The 18663-nt window shown below is 41.9% G+C and overlaps 1 long non-coding RNA gene across 1 annotated transcript; it reads right to left on the bottom strand.

Annotated features, from left to right (window-relative positions):
• Positions 1 to 13434: 13434 nt before the first annotated feature.
• On the bottom strand, positions 13435 to 16424 carry LOC129710478 (uncharacterized). Its single transcript, XR_008725681.1, has 2 exons — positions 15865 to 16424; positions 13435 to 13777 (listed from the first exon to the last, which is right to left on the bottom strand). It is a non-coding gene; the product is annotated as an uncharacterized LOC129710478 (long non-coding RNA).
• Positions 16425 to 18663: the final 2239 nt, after the last annotated feature.

Below are 18663 nucleotides of genomic sequence, written 5' to 3'. Positions count from 1 at the left end.
AGAATACTAATGGAGAGACTCAAGACTTACTCACTGTAACTTTAGATGCATATCGAATATTGCTCTGATTTAAACATTAAACAAAATCAAACAAAGGCAGATTGCCGCTAGCGCTGGAAATTTGATGGAAAGTCATTAACCTGAAACATTCAGTCAGTTTCTTTCTCAACAGACCTGCTGACTATTTCCAGCAATTTTTTTTTTAATGTTATTTGTCTGTTGCATTATGCAACGGTCAATATACTGCAAACACAATTTAATTTAAGAATTCAGTTTAATGTATCAGTTCAATGTATTGCAACACAGTTCAGATAAACAAGCAAAAAAAGATAAGCATTAGGCGTACAGATCCAACACCCCAACCCATCGTAAAACCTAAACACGTATCTCCTAGTCTCCCCTCATCTAAACAAAGCAATATCCTCAAATAACTTAGTTAAATGTAATTTATCATTCATATCCCCATGTTGGCCTTGCTCAATCACATTGTTATTTTCAAGCGGCTTAATTCGAGGTCTAATGGTTTGATATCTTATCCACAGGTTAGCACCTCTGACATAGTTGCATTTCCTCAGTATTGTAATGTTGATGGGGGGTTAAGCCTTGAGATTCTGGTGTCAGAAATCAGATTCAGATTTTTTTCTGATTCAAACTTTATTGTCATTGTGCAGTGTACAAGTACAGAGACAACGAAATGCAGTTAGCATCTCACCCAGAAGTGCCAATACAGAATAATGGAACAGTAAAATATATATATATGTATATACAGCAGCAGTGGTGCAATATTCGGTGGGGGGGGAGGGTGGAGGACTGGAAATCACCAAGGCGTAGAGTTAAGTAGGGTAACAACCGCAGGGAAGAAACTGTTCCTGAACCTGCTGGTCTGGCAACGGAGAGATCGGTAGCGCCTCCCAGATGGGAGGAGGGTAAACAGTCTATGGTTGGGGTGAGAGCAGTCCTTGACGATGCTGCGCGCCCTCCGCAGACAACGCTTGCTCTGGACAGCCTCAATGGAGGGAAGTGAGGAACCGGTGATGCGTTGGGTAGTTTTCACCACCCTCTGCAGTGCTTTCCGGTCAGAGATAGAGCAGTTGCCATACCATACTGTGATACAGTTGGTAAGGATGCTCTCGATGGCGCAGCGGTAGAAGTTCACCAGAATCGGAGGAGACAGATGGACCTTCTTTAGTCTCCTCAGGAAGAAGAGACACTGGTGAGCCTTCTTGATCAGTGTTAAGGTATTGTGGGTCCAAGAGAGGTCATCAGAGATGTTGACCCCCCAGAAACCTGAAGCTGGAAGCAAACTCCACCTCCGTCCCGTTAATATGGATGGGGATGTGCGTGCCACCCCTAGACCTTCTGTAGTCCACAATGAGCTCTTTGGTCTTCTTGGTGTTAAGGGCCAGGTTGTTGTCAGCTCACCATGCTGCAATGAGCTGGACCTCCTCCCTATGGGCCGACTCATCGTTGTCGCTGATGAGGCCAATCACCGTTGTATCATCTGCATACTTGATGATGGTGTTAGTACCATGTACAGGTTTGCAGTCGTAGGTGAAGAGGGAGTAGAGGAGAGGGCTCAGCACACAGCCCTGTGGAACGCCGGTGTTCAGGGTGAGGGTTGAAGAGTTGTGGTTGTCTAACCTAACAGACTGGGGTCTGTTGGTTAGAAAGTCCAGTATCCAGTTGCATAGGGAAGGGTTGGCTGTATGATAAGAACGCAAGACTGCTCCGTGTGAACAGACTTGAAACAAGTAAGTAAATTAATGCTAGTTCACTGATTCTCGTGAGACACAAGGCGTCGCGATGTGCTCGCTTGGCCGCCATGTTGGAAAAATACATATATGAGCGCTTTGCAGCAAAAATAGCCAAATTAATGACGACTGCAACATTATCCAAATTAAACATTTCAACATTTTCTCCATTTCATGAATGTGCCTTCATTCACATTATAAACTGAAATAAGTAGTGTTGATTTCAGATTTTCCTTCTCAGGCAAACTCTCCTCTCCTCTGCTGTTTAACACAAGTGTGTCTCCCTCCCCACATCTCCATATTCTATTCAAAGCACAATAACATTTTCACACCATCCCCAAGCAAAAACAAATGTTTGATGATGTATTCAGTTTATGTGACAGAAATAAACCGAACACCAAACTTCTGGAGGAACTAATGCATCAGGCAGCATCTGCATGTGTGAGAAGAACTGTCGAGGTTTCAGGTTGAGACCCTGCATTAGGACTTGAGTGTTCAATTGCAAACTATTAAGGAGTTCACCCTCACATCTTCATCGTCTTTATTGCGTTCATTTCGAGCATACATTTTGTATCTGTTTTTCATTTCTTATTTCAAATTCCAATAATCACTTTTGAATGACTTTTCTTAACTCAGCTTAAGGGATCGATCTATTTCTCTTGTCTATGCCTGTGCAGAGTTATGATTTAAATGACATTTCAATCTGATCTCAAGATATTGAAGATAAACATTGTGATTCCTCAACACAAATACAGCTTCATTTTTTATTTTTTGAGAAAGCTCATTCAGGCATTGAAATCCTATTTTCCAGAGGTAATTATTGTCTTGGTTGACATTGCAGATGGTTTTTCTTCTCAACCAGTGCTTTTGTCACTGCCATTTCAAATTGAAAGAAGCAGCGATGATTTTATTTTGGTCTGTGTTTCTAAATCATGCTATTATATTTCAATCCGTTTCTTTTGTCCACACTCCAAGATATACTGTCATCATTTAAATTAGAATATTACTTCAGAATTCAATGCGATCTTTGTGTGAAGTACAACACAGTTAACTCACGAGTTTCTAACTTCATCCCATCCCTTACTGGGATGTGGATATTGGCAGTCATAAAGTCATAAGTGATAGGAGTAGAATTAGGCCATTCGGCCCATCATGGCTGCTCCACCATTCAATCATGGCTCTTTCTCCTAATCCCATCCTCCTGCCTTCTCCACATAATCTTTGACATCTGATTACTCCTGCAGCAATGCCAGAAGTTGAGGTACAGTACAACTCCAATGATCCAGCATGCCCAGGACTTTGATGCTGTTGAGCTGGTAGTTTTGTGTATTACTATTGGATGTTTCCACCACATCCCATGTGCACTTTTAATTCACCTTATTATAGATATTACAGAATATCACCATAAATATTCCAGTGAACCAGGTAAACATAAAGAGGACACAGGAACCGGGGCCCTGGTCAGTGGAAAGGGAGCTCAGCAACTATCACCTTGTGCTTACCACATGTGTTTCCAATGAGGGGTTCCACAGGACCAGTAAGATTAGATATAGATAACAAACAGTAATGTTTGCTAAACAATCTCCTATATTCCCTTTCGGGGATCAAGGTATAGCTTACTACTAAAATAAAAACAGTGGGTCCACCTAGTATCTCATCAACAATTTATTCCTCAACCAATATCACTAAGAATTGATAATGGGATCATTAACAATTGCCACAATGGGAGCTTCCTGGGCACAAAATGGCAGCATTTTTTCCCCCCAACTACTCATCAATGCCCCTTCATTTTTAAGCTCTTTGCTATGTCTTGAGCTTGTGAATTGCACTGATAAATGCAAGGATTTATTTGTGTTAAGAGTTCTACGCTGGGGATTCGCGATCTCAAAATGTTCATTCCACGTAATTGATTGAAACAACGGTGTTCAGATCCATCGAAACCTTCTTGTACAAACCCTGTCCTGAAACCTCCTGTTCAGACGGAATACACGGAGAAAAGTATTTCATCTTACTTTGCCCTGTGCATTAGTTTTCATCATCCCCATATAGTTTATCATGTTGCAAATGAGAGGGAGAATGTGGGAAAGATTTTTCACTTTAATGCGATCATGCAGCCTGATTTATTCAAAACACACAGGCTCCTGTAAAAGCTCCATCAAATGCAACAGTGGAAGAATTATTAAAGAAACACTTTTAAATCAGCATGATGTGCAGTTCTGTTTATTGTTCCCTTCAGCCTGTGGTGTTGTTAAATGACTAGCACTCTGAGCTGGTTTTCTTCACATAGCCGTGGGCTATCGTTACAGAACTGAATTCCTTAAATCGTTCTATGCTCTCCCCAATGAGATTAAACGGTTAACTTCAAACGATCACAAAAAATATATACAGCAGGTCATGGTCAGTGTGTAACATCCACAAAATACAACGCAGCTTCTTTACAGGGCTTCTTCAACAGCACCTCCAAACCCAGGCCCTCAGCACTGTCAAAGACAAAGGCACTGAAGCACCACTGACTGCAACATCGCATCTCTGTTCCACAGGCAACAAGCTTAGTTTCTCCAAGATGGAATGCACCTGATGGGTCACGATGCGCAAGTCCCCATAGAATGGGGGAGAAGCATATTCAACATCGCTCTTGTCCTGATGGCCAGCTTTGTGAGTGGCTGCATCAAGCTGTGTGCAGAACAGAAATAGATAAACACCAGCGTCTCTTTGTGCTGAGGTTGTATCTGTCCCGGTGTGTCGAAGGATGGGCCTGGCTCGTTATCCCCCAATGTTTCAAACAGTTAGACATTGCGGCACTTTATGGAAATGTTCTTTCAGTAAAAATAGTCCATCAGAGAGTGGAACTTCCTGCAGACCATGAGGGAAAAGAGAACGATGGATTCAGAGGGTGGTGGTTCGCTGAGTGGTGGTCAATATTATTTGGCAGAATGGCTGATCACCAGGATTCGCCAACAAGCACCAGGTGCTTGCCGAACAGTGGGGTAAAAGAGGACTCATTGATCTATGAGCTGTGTCCAGAACCCACTGAGACGAACATCAAATGCTGTTGGGAGATCATCAACTTATGAAAGATACAATTTTGTCTGCTCAAACCATTTTGTTATTCTGATATATTGAGATGTCCGTAAAGGAGCAGCATATTCCATGCTGCAGGAGTACAAGCAGAGGGATGCTCTGAAGCTCAGCGCTACCAACATAAAGATATTGTGGGGAAGGACTGCAATGTAAGACCCTTCTGCCACTTGATATGGAGGGCTGTGTCAAAGCCTCTCAAACACTGGACCTTCATTCTCACCCAGGTGACCACATGACCAGCAATGGGTCTCTGCAGACAGAATGTACAAACATTCCCACTGTGGAGAACCAATAACACTGTGAATGGATAATCTGAATAACACTATCTGTGTAATGAAAGCCATGCACTGCTTTTGTTATATTTCCTGTATATATTTTTATGAACAAAGTTAATGTTTAAAATAATAAAATAAATCTCCACTCACAGCTGCAACATTCCAGTCCTGGCAACATCCTCATAAATCTCTTGTACTCTCTCCATTTCAACTTTATCTTTCCTGTAATGTGGTAACATAGCACTTAAACTGTGTACCATGGAGTGTATACACAACATAACACACATTATGCTCTATACAGTTCCAGCATAACTATTATATTCCTGCATTTTACCACCTTATTGGCCTTTTACGGATCTGTTGACATCGATGACAGAGATCTTTAAAAGTAGCAAAACAGGCCAATAGCTTCCACTTATTGGACATTTCCTTGCCTTGTAGCACTTTCCCAAATGCATCCCCACGTCCTTTGGTTTGGTTTATTTTAGTTTAGAGATACAGCGTGGAAACGAGCCCATGTCAACCAGCGATCTCCGCACACTTGCACTATCCTACACACACTAGGAACGATTTCCAATTTTTACCAAGCCAATTAACCTTCAAACCTGTATATCTTTGGAGTCTGGGAGGAAAGCGGAGATCCGGAAGAAAATACACACAGGTCACGGGGAGAACATACAAACTCCGTACAGACAGCACCCATAGTCAGGATCAAACCCGGGTCTCAGGCGCTGTAAGGCAGCAACTCTACCGCTGCACCACTGTGCTGCCCCTTCTCCATAGTAAATTCCATTTGCCATAATAACAAGTCACACGGCATTTCATTTTCTATTTGCTATTTTCCCCATCAACCAGACCATCCATATCTTCCTGTGGCCTACAGCCTTTCTCCTGAATTCACTTAATTCTGCATCATAATTTCCTGCCTCCCAAACCAAACTACACTTTTAGGTTTTCAGTTAACAGGAAATTAACTTAAGTTGGCCTACTTTCAGGTTAGATTTCAGGACATGATGAATTCTCCAATTAGTCGTAAAACAGAAATCAAACCCTTTCAGCTTTTCTTATTTGCCAATTTGTTCGTGGTTTTTGTTAATTGCAGGAGGACAGGATGTCTCTTGGTGTTTAATGAATGCTGGAAAAGGGAGCAATTTGGAAAGGCAAAGCTGGTTTTAATTGGAGTGGTAGGAGAACACTTCAAACCTCAGGATCACAGAACAGAAATCGTCTCTGGTGCAACCTCAGGGAGGGAAATACTCTGAAATAATCAGACCTAAGAGCTCAATCCAACTAAAGAAGTGTAGCAGATCTAAACCAGCATATTATTGTCGTGGTCATTTACAGAATCACAGCTCGAGAGACCTCAGGGCTTTGCATGCAGAATGGCTACATTTCCAATTATATAGATCAGTTATAGAAATCACCAATTTGGTAACTTGAAATAAAAGATGTGCTTGAATAAAACATATCACAACCATAGAATGTTAGAGTCATACAGTGTGGAAACAGGCCCTTCGGCCCAACTTGCCTAATCCAAACAACATGTCCCATCTGCACTTGTCCCACTTGCCTGCATTTGGCCCAGATCCCTCGAAACCTGTCCTATCCATGTACCTGTCTAAATGTTCCTTAAATGTGTTGCAAAGCATTTTACAGCCAGTGAAGTTGTTGCTTTAATATGTCAAATACAGATTGTGGAAGCAACTCCACTGGCAGGAACATGAACCTGAGAATGAACAGAAAGTTTGACCTTCAGTGATGATGTCTGCAGAATGCTAGTGAAGGAATGAATGTTGGCTGAAAATAAAACAGTGTTTTGTCTGGGACCATCTGAGAGGGCGAACTCTTCACAGGCTTCATGCCGCATAAAACACTCTTGTCTTGAGATAGGTCTTGACCCCCAAATATCCCCTCTTCGTGTTCTCCAGAGATGCTGATGCACCTGCTGAGTTACTCCATCACTTTGTGTCCTTTTGTGTATTAATCAGCATCTGCAGTTCCATGTTTCTACACTTGTTTTCAGTTTCTCATTTAACTCTTGAATGGGTAGCTGCAATCGTTACATCATTAGTCGGGATCATTTTAGCTTACAAGATTAAAGAAGGACTTTACACAGTTAATGGTAACTGTAGATTGGTTATTGTATGTGTACCAATCATAGTAGAAATTGCATCACTAACCCCACCTTACTGTATGCTTTATATTACCATCCACTTCCTACACTAGGCAGTCTTGGAAGCGGTGATGATGAACTAGCAACTAACAACCTGCTGTACCACTATATTATGTGTATCAATTAAAGATGACCTTAAACTCCAGACTGGGTAAAATGCTTATTTACAGTAACCTCAAATAAACAATTAGTGAATTTTCAATAGTGAGACCACACATGTAAACTATAACAGAACATAATTGGATATATTATGGCTTTGCTTTGGCATGATTTAAATAGTTAAAATGGGTGCCATTCCCTTCATGTGAATATAAGATGAGGGTCAGAGATGTCCTGTAGAAACAAAGGTGAAAAAGGAATTCTACTTAAGCTGCGTGTTTAAAATGATAACAAGTGCAGTCTGTTTGTAGACCAAAAATGTAATTCTCAAGACAACCGGGTTATTATGTACAAGGATACCAACAGTTGGGAGCCATTATCATGTTGTTTACAGTTTACAGTTTGATTGCTCACCAGCCTCAAGCAACTAGTTGGAATATTAAAGGAATAAACATAATCCTGTTACATGAACCTCATCATTCTATCTACCACATCAGCTACCTTATCAAATGTAATGGGCAATAGTACTCTATTGCAATAAAATGCAATTTATCCCAACATTTTGCACCACTACCCATCATCCTTCGCTCAGTTACCATACAAAATAACAGATCAGCATGTTATTAAGTATTACTGGCTGTGAGAGTTGATGTATATACTGGTGGATGTCTTTACCAGCTGTCCACTTTTCCAAAATAATACAATAGATGTGGGAAGCATAGAAGGTGCAAGTTAGAGCAAGGTTTTGCTGTAATCCCAAGGCTGCTCGGTGGCACAGCGGTAGAGTTGCTGCCTCACAGCGACAGAGAGCCATGTTCAATCCTGACTACGAGTGCTGTCAATATGGACTGTGTACATTCTCCTCATGACTTGTGTGGGTTTTCTCTGGGATCTCCAGATTCCTCCCACACGTACAGATTTGTAGGTTAATTGGCTTGGTATAATTGATAAATGGTCCCTAGTGCGTGTGGGATAGTCTATTGCTGGTGGGCACGGACTCAGTGGGCTGAAGGGCCTGTTCCTCATCACTGTGTCCCTGAACTAAACTAAAAAATATATCACATTATAAATAAAAAGGTGGGATGCATTGACAATGATTAACGTCCAGAGTGTTAGTGGAAGAAAAGACAATTCAAGCTTTAGTCATTTAAAAACAGAGCAAAAAGCCCATGTACTTGACTCACTTCCCAGGCACGTTCTGCTTGAGCTGTGATTGGAAATGTTTGCACAAATATGCATTAGTTGTTCTGCTCTTCAATCTCAAGGACTGTGGCGCACTACCTTATTAAATTAAACTAATCAATAGTGACATTTCAAACGTTACAATAGCAGGGATTGCTCGACTGTGCAGTGATTTGGTTCTAATTATAATTCACTGTAAATGCTTCGGAAGAAAATATTCGGTCTCACTCTCCTTTACAGGGTGCATCTGACAAAATCAAATCATACAAAAAAATAGCAATTTGCCTCAGCAATCGTTCAGGGAATTCATTAGGTCCAACAGCAACAACCAGGGATGGGCTTTGAGATGGGGGGGGGGTCATTTAAAGGAAGGAAAGAATTTCATTTACGTGCCACCATTCACAATCTCAGGACCTTGCAGAGCACATGACAGCTTCTCTGAAACAGTGTCGTTGTTGGAATGAGGGGAGCCTGGGAGGCAGTACGGTTCAACAAAAAGCAAGATGAACACAAAATGTTGGGGTAACTCAGCAAGGCAGGCAGCATCTCTGGAAAGAATGGGTGATGTTTCAGGTCAAGACCCTTCTTCAGTCTGAGAGTCAGGGGAGAGAGAAACCAGAGATATGGAAGGGTAACAAAGACAATGCAAGGTGTGAAAACGACAGATTAAAGCAGACAATATTCAAGGACATGTAGAATGGTTCATTGCTGGCTGAGACAGAGGTGACAACAAGGCATACAAACAGTCAAAATGAATCAGGAGGACAGTGAAACTAGTCGGAGAACTAGGGTGGAGGAGGGACGGAGAGAGAGGGAAACCAAAGGTTACTTGAAGTTAGAGATATCAATATTGATACTGCTGGGTGTAAGCTACTCAAGTGTAAGATGAGGTGCCATTCCGCCAATTTACATTTTGGAGGCCAATCATCATAATCATACTTTATCAGCCAAGTATGTTTTGCAACATACGAGGAATTTGATTTGCCACGCAGTCATACCAATAAAAAGCAACAAAACACATAAAATACAATTGAACATAAACATCCACTACAGTGACTCCTCCTCATTCCTCTTCTGTTCTCCCACGGTCGGGGGCCTCGAGCCTTCCGTTGACGGGACGATCTTGGCTCCCGTAGCCGGCGGTCAGGCCCTCCGCATCGGGGCGATCAAGTTCTTGCATCGAGGGGGATCTCCGCGCTGGGCGATCGGACCCTGGGTGGGGGCTGGTCATACGTCTGGCGACTTTGGAGATTCCTGAGACGGCAAGCTCCTCGATGTTGATATTCGCAGGCTGCAGGTGGGGCGTCCATCCCAGGCAAGGGATCGCAGACTCCGATGGTAAGGCTCAAAGTCACTCGAGCAAGGCCACCAGCTCCATCATGTTAGGCCGCAGAGCGACCGGAGATACGATCCCGAAAATAATCACATCTCCGGCAAGGTAAAACATGGGAAAAAAGGTTTCCCCCGACTCCCCCCCCCACCCCCACCCCTCCACATAAAACAAACTAGAGATCATTAACACATACTTTTTAAAACACACTAAAAATAACAGAAAGAGATGAAAAGACAGACAGACTGTTGGCGAGGTTGCCATCGCTGACGGCGCCACCCGCAAGCTGTTAATAAACAGGTAATCTACTTGTTATCAACGGAGAAGTAAATATTGACCAGGACATTGTCGGAAGATGCACTATTCCAAATAGTGTCCTGGAATATTTGAATTTCACTTTGTACAGCATATAGGGGAGGAGACGGGAGGGGGGGGGGAGATAAGTGTAAAGTAGTCATAAAGTGCATGTGCTCGGCAGTGCAATACAAGCCCACAACTGATTGACCATGACTTGCTCTTAATTCTAGGTAATGGCTGCTAAAAATAAAAGTTAAGTAAGGGGAACATTTCATTACAACTAATTATGCAGCCTGTGCAATGATTTATGCACCATGAGCCAACTGTGATGTGTCCTAATAAGAAATAACAGAATAATATGATAAAATTTGGCCTTTTGTAATTATATTTTTTACCAAAATGGACTGAGATGAAGTGTGGAGGGAATATATCATGTTAATAGGGGGCAGTTTACAGACTACTTGGTAAGGGTATGTAAGGCCACATGTGGAGTACTGTGTTGAGTTCTGGTCACCCTGTTATGGAAGAATGTCATTAAAATGGAAAAGGGGGTAAAAAGATTTACCAGGTCTGGACAGATTAGATTGATAGGGATTTGTTTTGATAGTGTGCAAGAGGCTGAAGGGTGATCTTATAGAGGCTGGGCAAGGAGAATTGTACACAGCACTCCAAGTGTGATCTCATTGAGATTTGTACAGTAGCAACAATATGTCCCAACTCCCCTACTCAATGCGTTTACCAATGAAGGCAAGTATACCAAATTCCTTCTGCACCATCCTGCAAGAAAAGTGAAAGCTAGTGAGTCAATGGCATAGGTCTGTAATGAGAGTTTTCTATAATCTGTCAGAGGAAGGAGGGAAAAGGAGAAAACAAGGATGGAGTTATTGGAGCTTCTTTTGACTTTCAAACAATGAGGATTCAATACTGGAAATGGTAGGGAAGCATCCTGGTCGTTGCGATTGTAACAATTGTTTAAAATAATAATCACAAAAGATCAAAGCAGCAAAAAATTGGAATAAAAGATTCAAAAGACAAACTCGAAACTTGGGAAGGCAAAACTGGAAGAATCGTCGCCAGACTTTGAACGGTAATGGGAAATAAGTTAAAAGGTCAACAAAGAGATGAGAAGAAGTGTTTTCTTCTAAAATATAAATCATCCAATGAAAAATTCTGATTGGATAATCAGACAGAGTATCACACAATTTAAAGAAAAAGCACTCAAACTGAGAGATGATACAAGAGAATACGAGTCTCAGAATACAAAAAGGCATTCTGAATATTGTGTTTAGTTTTGGTCACCCTGCTATAGGAAAGATGTTATTAATCTTGAAAGAGTGCAAGAAAGATTGACGAGGATGTTGCCAGGACTTGAGGGCCTAACCTATAGAGAGAGATTGGATGGGCTAGGGGATGAGGGGTGATCTTACATGAGGGACATAGAAAGGGCTTTTACCTAGAATAGGGGAATCAAAAACTAGAGGTCATTGGTTTTAAGGTGAGAAGGGAAAGATTCAGTAGGAACCTGAGGGGCAATAGGTAGTTGAGGCAGGTACTATCATAACGTTAATTTAAAGAATGAGGACATCTCCAATGCTCAGGTCTGGAACACCTCATCCTGGGTGCAGATGCGGCGTAGACGGAGCAATTGGGAGTAGGGGATAGAGTCCTTACAGGAAGCAGGGTGGAAAGATATGTAGTCCTGGTAGCTGTGGGCGTCAGTGGGTTTGTAGTCGATGCCGGTCAATAGTCTGTTGCCTGCGATGGAGATGGTGAGATCTAGGGATGGTAAGGAGATGTTGGAAATTGTCCAGGTGAATTTGAGTGCCAGATGGAAATTAGTGGTGAAATGGATGAAGTCAGCGAGTTCTGCATGGATTCAGGAGGTGCAGTCGTCAATGTTTGGGGATGGGGCCGCGGTACGCTTGGAACAAGGATTGTTCGACGTACCCTACAAAGAGGCAGGCATAGCTGGGACCCATGCGTGTGCCCATAGCTATGCCTTGGATTTGGAGGAAATGGGAGGAGTCAAAGGAAAAGTTGTTCAGGGCAAGGACCAGCTCTGCTAGGCGGAGGAGAGTATTAGTAAAGGGAGATTGTTTGGTTCTGCGGTCGAGGAAGAAACGGGGGGCTTTAAGGCCCTCCTGGTGGTGGATGGAGGTGTAGAATGACTGGACATCTATAGTGAAGGTGACGGAGTGGAGGACTGGAAAATGGAAGTCATGAAGAAGACGAAGAGTGTGTGAGGTGTCTTGGACATAGGTGGGGAGGGATTTGACCAAAGGGAATGGGATGGAGTTGAGGTATGTGGAAATAAGTTCTGTGGGACATGAACAAGCAAGAAGAACTTTAACGTATTTCGCAGATATATGAATAATAAATCAGAGGACGAAACTAGGCACTAAAGGATGTGCAAGATAAATCTCACAGTTAACGACAGCAAAGGTGCAGAAATATTGAATAACTACCTTATTTTATTATTTACAATAGAAGCCAACAAGCTTGAAAAGAGACGAGAATGAGAAATCAGAAAATAACACATTGTCAGATAGAAATACGTGAGATAATTGACAAATTTATAGCAGCTCTGGTCTTGATCAATTGCAATTGCACATATGAAGGGTTAGGTTTGGGAGAGGAGAGACACTGAGCATATATAAATAATATGTAATAATAAATTCATTAGAAAAGGGAATAGTAGCAGCAGGCTGGCAGATAGTTAATATTATTCTTATATTTAAAATGAGAGACAAAGCACGTTTGGGGAATTTTAGGCCAAATAGATTAATGTCAGTGGTAGGAAAGATAATTAAATCTTCATTCAATATAAAATAGAGAAACAGCAAGAAGCTGAAAATATAATAAAGGACAGTCAGCATGGATTACAAAGGCAAAGTCATACTTCTCGAGTTCTTGAAAAAGGAGCTTTTAATGAAAGACAAGGGAAATCCAGAGAATATATTTGAATTTCCAATAGGTCTACAATAAAGTGCCAAATAGCAGACTTACGATCAAGGTCAGAGCATGTGAAATCACAAAAGCTGGTACAGAACAGATCACAAGTTGACTGTAGAACAAAAAAACAAGTGCTTGTTTCAGAGTGGCTGGTCAAAAGACACCAGGTTTTCCACAAGGAATTACTAGCATTCGCAATTCCCAGAAATTGTTTGACTTATGAATCATGAAGACAATTTTCATATTTGCCAAACATGCCATTTGCAGAAAAGACTGGAAACACAAGCATTAATAGATTTGCATAATAGACATGTAAACTTTAATATAAAAATGAGACATCAAATTACTTTTGCAGGAATAGAAAGGTTAGATAAATCTTGGATAATGTAGCTATGTGTTGCATGAGCAAACATATCAAGGGGCACAGATGATAATATTGAAAGATAATTAATCTATAAAGAGACAAGGATAACATGGAAATTAAAATCAAATCAATGAAACTAGCAACAGATTAATATAGCCATCAAAATAATGTTCAGAAGGCACAAAGCAGCAGATTCTGTAAATCTGTAGGCTTCACTGGAACACATTTACATATGTGTGAAGAGTTCCGATCCGCTATCACAAAAAGGTGGCACTGTGAAAATGTAAAATAAAATGGTAAGAATTATATCAGAACTCAGAGATTGAACCTTACAGGAAAGGCTAAACACAATGCAGCTCTCTTCTGTAGAAAAGGGAAAATTGAAGACTGACTTAATGGAGGCATTTAAGATAATATAAGGACTTGACATAATGGACTTATAATAATTCTATTCACAGGCAAGTCCAAAACTAGAGGTTAATTATGTACGGTAAGAACCTATAATTCCGAATCTCATTTGGGTGAAACCTGTTTATTCAGACTAGTTCAAATATGGGTCTGGTTACCATTAGGTAGAATAATGTAGAGCATTTCAGACAAAGCAAATGACTCCGAATGGAAAAGGAGATGGGGTTAAATGTGAAGGATGGAGCAAAGTTCAGTTGAATTAAACGGCCTGCTACCTGTCGAAAATCTGATGTAATAACCTTGTAGCGGGGCTCGTGTTGTCGACCTCCCCCTGTCAACTGACCTCAGTCAGGTGAACGACAACAAACAGAGACAGCAGCAGCGCCGTAGCTTGGCGCCAACCCGGAGAATGCACCCTTTATAGAGCGGGCAACTACAGATGTCGAACCGGATGGCATCACCCTGCTGCAGACTGCTGCTGCCTCAAACACAAGAAGAAGAGACTTTGTACTTTCAGTATCATCTTGCTGGTGATCCAATGGAATGAGGACCTCTGTAAAGTAGGGGGCAGAGGAATGGGAGGGTGGATTTCAGGATGGGGCATCTCAAGGGAGGATGGTTTCGGAAATCATGGCCATCATCACCAGCCTTGTGATATTACGTTAACAGACATAGGTTCAGAGGCTGGGGAACTGTGGATCTGCAACCACTGGTCCCTGCAGCCACAACACCTGATGCAGTACCCATCATCAGCCCTATTATGGGTCCTCCCTGAATTCCCAACCATGGACATCCCATCCATGCGAACAAGCTCCAAAAAATATGAAGTGCTGGAGGAACTCTAGCGGCCTCTGTGGAGGGAATGGGCAGGTGAGGTTCCGGGTCAGTACCCTTCTTCAAGATGGCTCCTAACCCAGAGTGTCATCTGTCCATTCCCATCAAAGATGCTACCTGACCTGCTGAGTTACCTCCAGCACTTTGTGTTCTTCTCAAAATTCCAGCATCTACAGTCTCTTGTGTCTCCGGTAAATGTTATTAAATTCAAACACGAACCAGTCTTGAAGAAGAATGTGTTTACAAGTAAACCTCTCTGCGGTAATCAAACACCATTGTCTCTGAAGAACAGCTTCACCACAGGAGGCTGCTTGCTTTGAAAATGGATAAGCAACGGCTTTTATTATTACTTGCAAAAGGATGCTCTATTGAACAAAGTAACACTAATTGATGCTTCAAGCGCATCAAAACCAGCATGTGGGAATGGGACATCCAGTGGGACATCCTGATTCAGTTTCATTGTAGACACAAAATCCTGGAGTAACTCGGCAGGACACGCAGCATCTCTGGAGAGAAGGAATGGGTGACCTTTCGGGTCGAGACCCTTCTTCAGACCCGACCTGAAACGTCACCCATTCCTTCTCTGAGTTACTCCAGCATTTTGTATCTATCTGCAGTTCCTTCACACATCAGTTTCATTGTAACTAGTTTAGAGAAGACGATAAATAACTATTCATGTTAATTGTTCCTCATCAACATTATTCATTGCAATACATTGGGGGTATGGTTACCATATCATCTGGTTTTATGTATTTTACGCCTTGTGGACAAACACACATGCCTACTTCGAAATATGTCACTGTTCCTTCATGTTCACTGGGTCTACATCCAAGAAGTCCCCACCCAGCACATTGTGGAAGTATCTTCACCAGAAAGACCGCCTCAGTTCCGCTCATCGCCTCAAGAGCAGTTAATGATGGGCAACAAATGCTGGCTTTCTCGGAAATACCCAGATCCCAAAGAATGAGTAAATATTAAAAAGAACCCATTAGCATCATCTTTATTGCAGAATACCAACTAATATTTAGAGGAATTGATCATTTAAAATTAATATTATTGATTTTATGCTGTAAATCACAAAAGGATAGGTATAAGATGGAAGTAAATAGATCACATACACCTAATGAGGTATCGCTGTTGCTCCGGGTGTTCTCATCCAGTTGTGCATCGATTGGCCAACTTCCACCTGCCTTGCAACAAAGGAAGGAAACATGTCAGGAAATTATTGAAGTTTGTGCAGATTGCACCTCAAGACCTGGCTCTTGGATTTGTCTACTGCTCCCACTGCCTTTTAGCATGTGTCTGACCCCTGTAACACACTGAACCTCTCCTGTGTTCATCCTCTTTCTCTACTAACATTCCACAATAGTTCTCCAACTGCAGATGCTGGTTTAAATCGAAGGTGAACACAAAATGCTGGAGTAACTCAGCGGGACAGGCAGCATCTCTAGAGAGAAGGAATGGGTGACGTTTTAGGTCAAGACCCTTCTTCAGTCTGATGCTGCCTGTATCCCTGAGTTACGCCAGCATTTCTCGATGCCAAAATTGGACACTTCCCACAGGACACTCAACACTTGCTCAAAGCCCAGTGCACATTTCCTCAAGGGTTCACCAAAGGACATGGTGCCTCAAACCATAGTGACCTCCAAACACTGGCACCTGAGCCTTCTACACACACTGACTGCTTCCCTGTGACTACCAGAACAGGAATACTCTCTCAAGCTCTCCTGATGGATTAATTTGCATTGCTAGTGTAATAGTCTTTTTGTTCCAGCCATTATATCATATTAAACTAATGAACGAAGGTCACAGAGTCATGGAATAAACAACACAGAAACGTGCCCTTCGACCCACCATGTCTGCACAGAGCATGTTGCACCTATTTCTATTAATCCTAATTCATTTTATTCTCCCCACATTTCCATCGCCTATCCCCACACCCTCAGAATGTACTATTCACTCATGGCAGGTTACCTGGCAACAATTACCTTACCAACTAACCTTATTTGGTTTAAGAAGGAACTGCAGATGCTGGAGAAGGGTTTCGGCCCGAAACGTTGCCTATTTCCTTCGCTCCATAGATGCTGCTGCACCCGCTGAGTTTCTCCAGCTTTTTTGTGAACCTTATTTGGTTTGTGGGAGGAACGCATGCAAATTCCACACATTCCGGCTCCCTGGTGATGTGCAGCAGTGGTTCTACTAGCTGTGCCATTGTGCTATCCTGAAATTATTTAAAGAAAGTAAACAAAACACAACTTTGTTTAATGTCTCCCTGATCCAGTTGATGACAGTATCGGAGTGAGTGACCACTTGACTTACAGTCTTTGGACATATTTTCGGCACAAATGTGAGACAGATCCCTCTTCAGCCTGCTGGCTGATGACCTTAGATAGAGTGGATGTGGAGAGGATGTTTCCACTTTTGGGAGAGTCTAGGACTAGACGTCCTAGCACAAGAATTAAAGGATGTTCTTTCAGGAAGAAGATGAGGAGAATTGTCTTTAGTCAGAGGGTGGTGAATCTGTGGAATTCTTTGCCACAGAAGGCTGTGGAGGCCAAGTCAGTGGATATTTTTAAGGCAGAGGTAGATAGATTCTTGATTAGTACGGGTGTTAAAGGTTATGGGGAGAAGGCAGAATGGGGTTAGCAGGGAGCGATAGATCAGCCATGATTGATTGCCGGAGTAGACTTGATGGGCCGAATGGCCTAATTCTACTCCTATTTCTTATGGCCTTATGACCTCTAATCGGGTCCCTGGGCAGCATCATTGCCCGAGTCAGGCCTTCATCCTGGCAACCTCACCATGGCAGATTTTGAAATAAATTTGCATTCTCATAATACTGTAAATCCTGGAGAAACATGCCGGTGACATTAATGGATGGGAAGGAACAGGTTATTTAAACTAATCATTGCCCATCACCCTCCCACCAACTGTTAACAACGGAGACAGGGAGACTGACACATGGACACGGTAAGCACTTGTTTAATAAATATCAGCATCAGCCACTTCAAGGTTCAAGTGTCAGAGCTGAGTCACAGGAATGGAAATCGAAAGTAGCCTGTGGCCGATTAATAAAAAGATAGTGCTTGAGCAGTTTGTCTAAACTATTTGTTGCCACTGACGAGTGTTATATGGTCTCTCAAACTGATTAAATTATGGAAATGAGACACAATGAATAATAAAAGTCTATTCTATTATCTGCGTTGTACTGTGTGGTGAATATAATTATTCGGCCCACACTATCAAGGCCTTTCACCTTCAGAAACACTTTAAGCAAAATCATTTCACATTTGAGACCTTTTTTAAAAGAGGGTGATGGTGAGAAATAAAACAAGGCACACAATGGGCATGGGCAGAGAGACTTTTCTGCGTAAACATAAGAGGGAATCTAACACTTACACTGACCTCAGATATAAAAGTGGTTTAAATGATCATACAGCCCTTTCCGATCACATCTCTGCAGCATGATTACTTATCAGCTACTCTTATTATAATGACAGCCAATTTGAAAATAAGTCTTTCAAAACGTTTCATTACATTTATGGAAATGTAGTATTTTAATAACTGCAGGACAGACTTTAACAATCTGTAATTTGTGGCACCTCATTAGACACTCTCACCATAGCAATCTGTAACATTGACATGGTGTTTTAATGATGTGGAAGATGTTTCTTCCTCCTAAAGCAAAGGTTTATTATTCTGCTGGTAGACACAAAATGCTGGAGTAACTCAGCCGGGAGAGGCAGCATCTCTGGAGAGAAGGAATGTTTCGGGTCCAGACCTTTCTTCAGACTGCTACCTTCAATTTAAACCAGCATTTGCAGTTCTTTCCTACACATTTTGTCTGCTCCACTGCAAAATCTCCTCAAGGTATATCTAATTTGAAGAAGTTCTCCTCCTCTCTCCAACGAGGGTTT

This window comes from Leucoraja erinacea, chromosome 28, assembly GCF_028641065.1.
Source record: "Leucoraja erinacea ecotype New England chromosome 28, Leri_hhj_1, whole genome shotgun sequence".
Lineage (NCBI taxonomy): Eukaryota > Metazoa > Chordata > Chondrichthyes > Rajiformes > Rajidae > Leucoraja > Leucoraja erinaceus.
The sequence above is the reverse complement of the archived record's forward strand: the minus strand, read 5'-3'. Positions and strand labels throughout refer to the sequence as shown.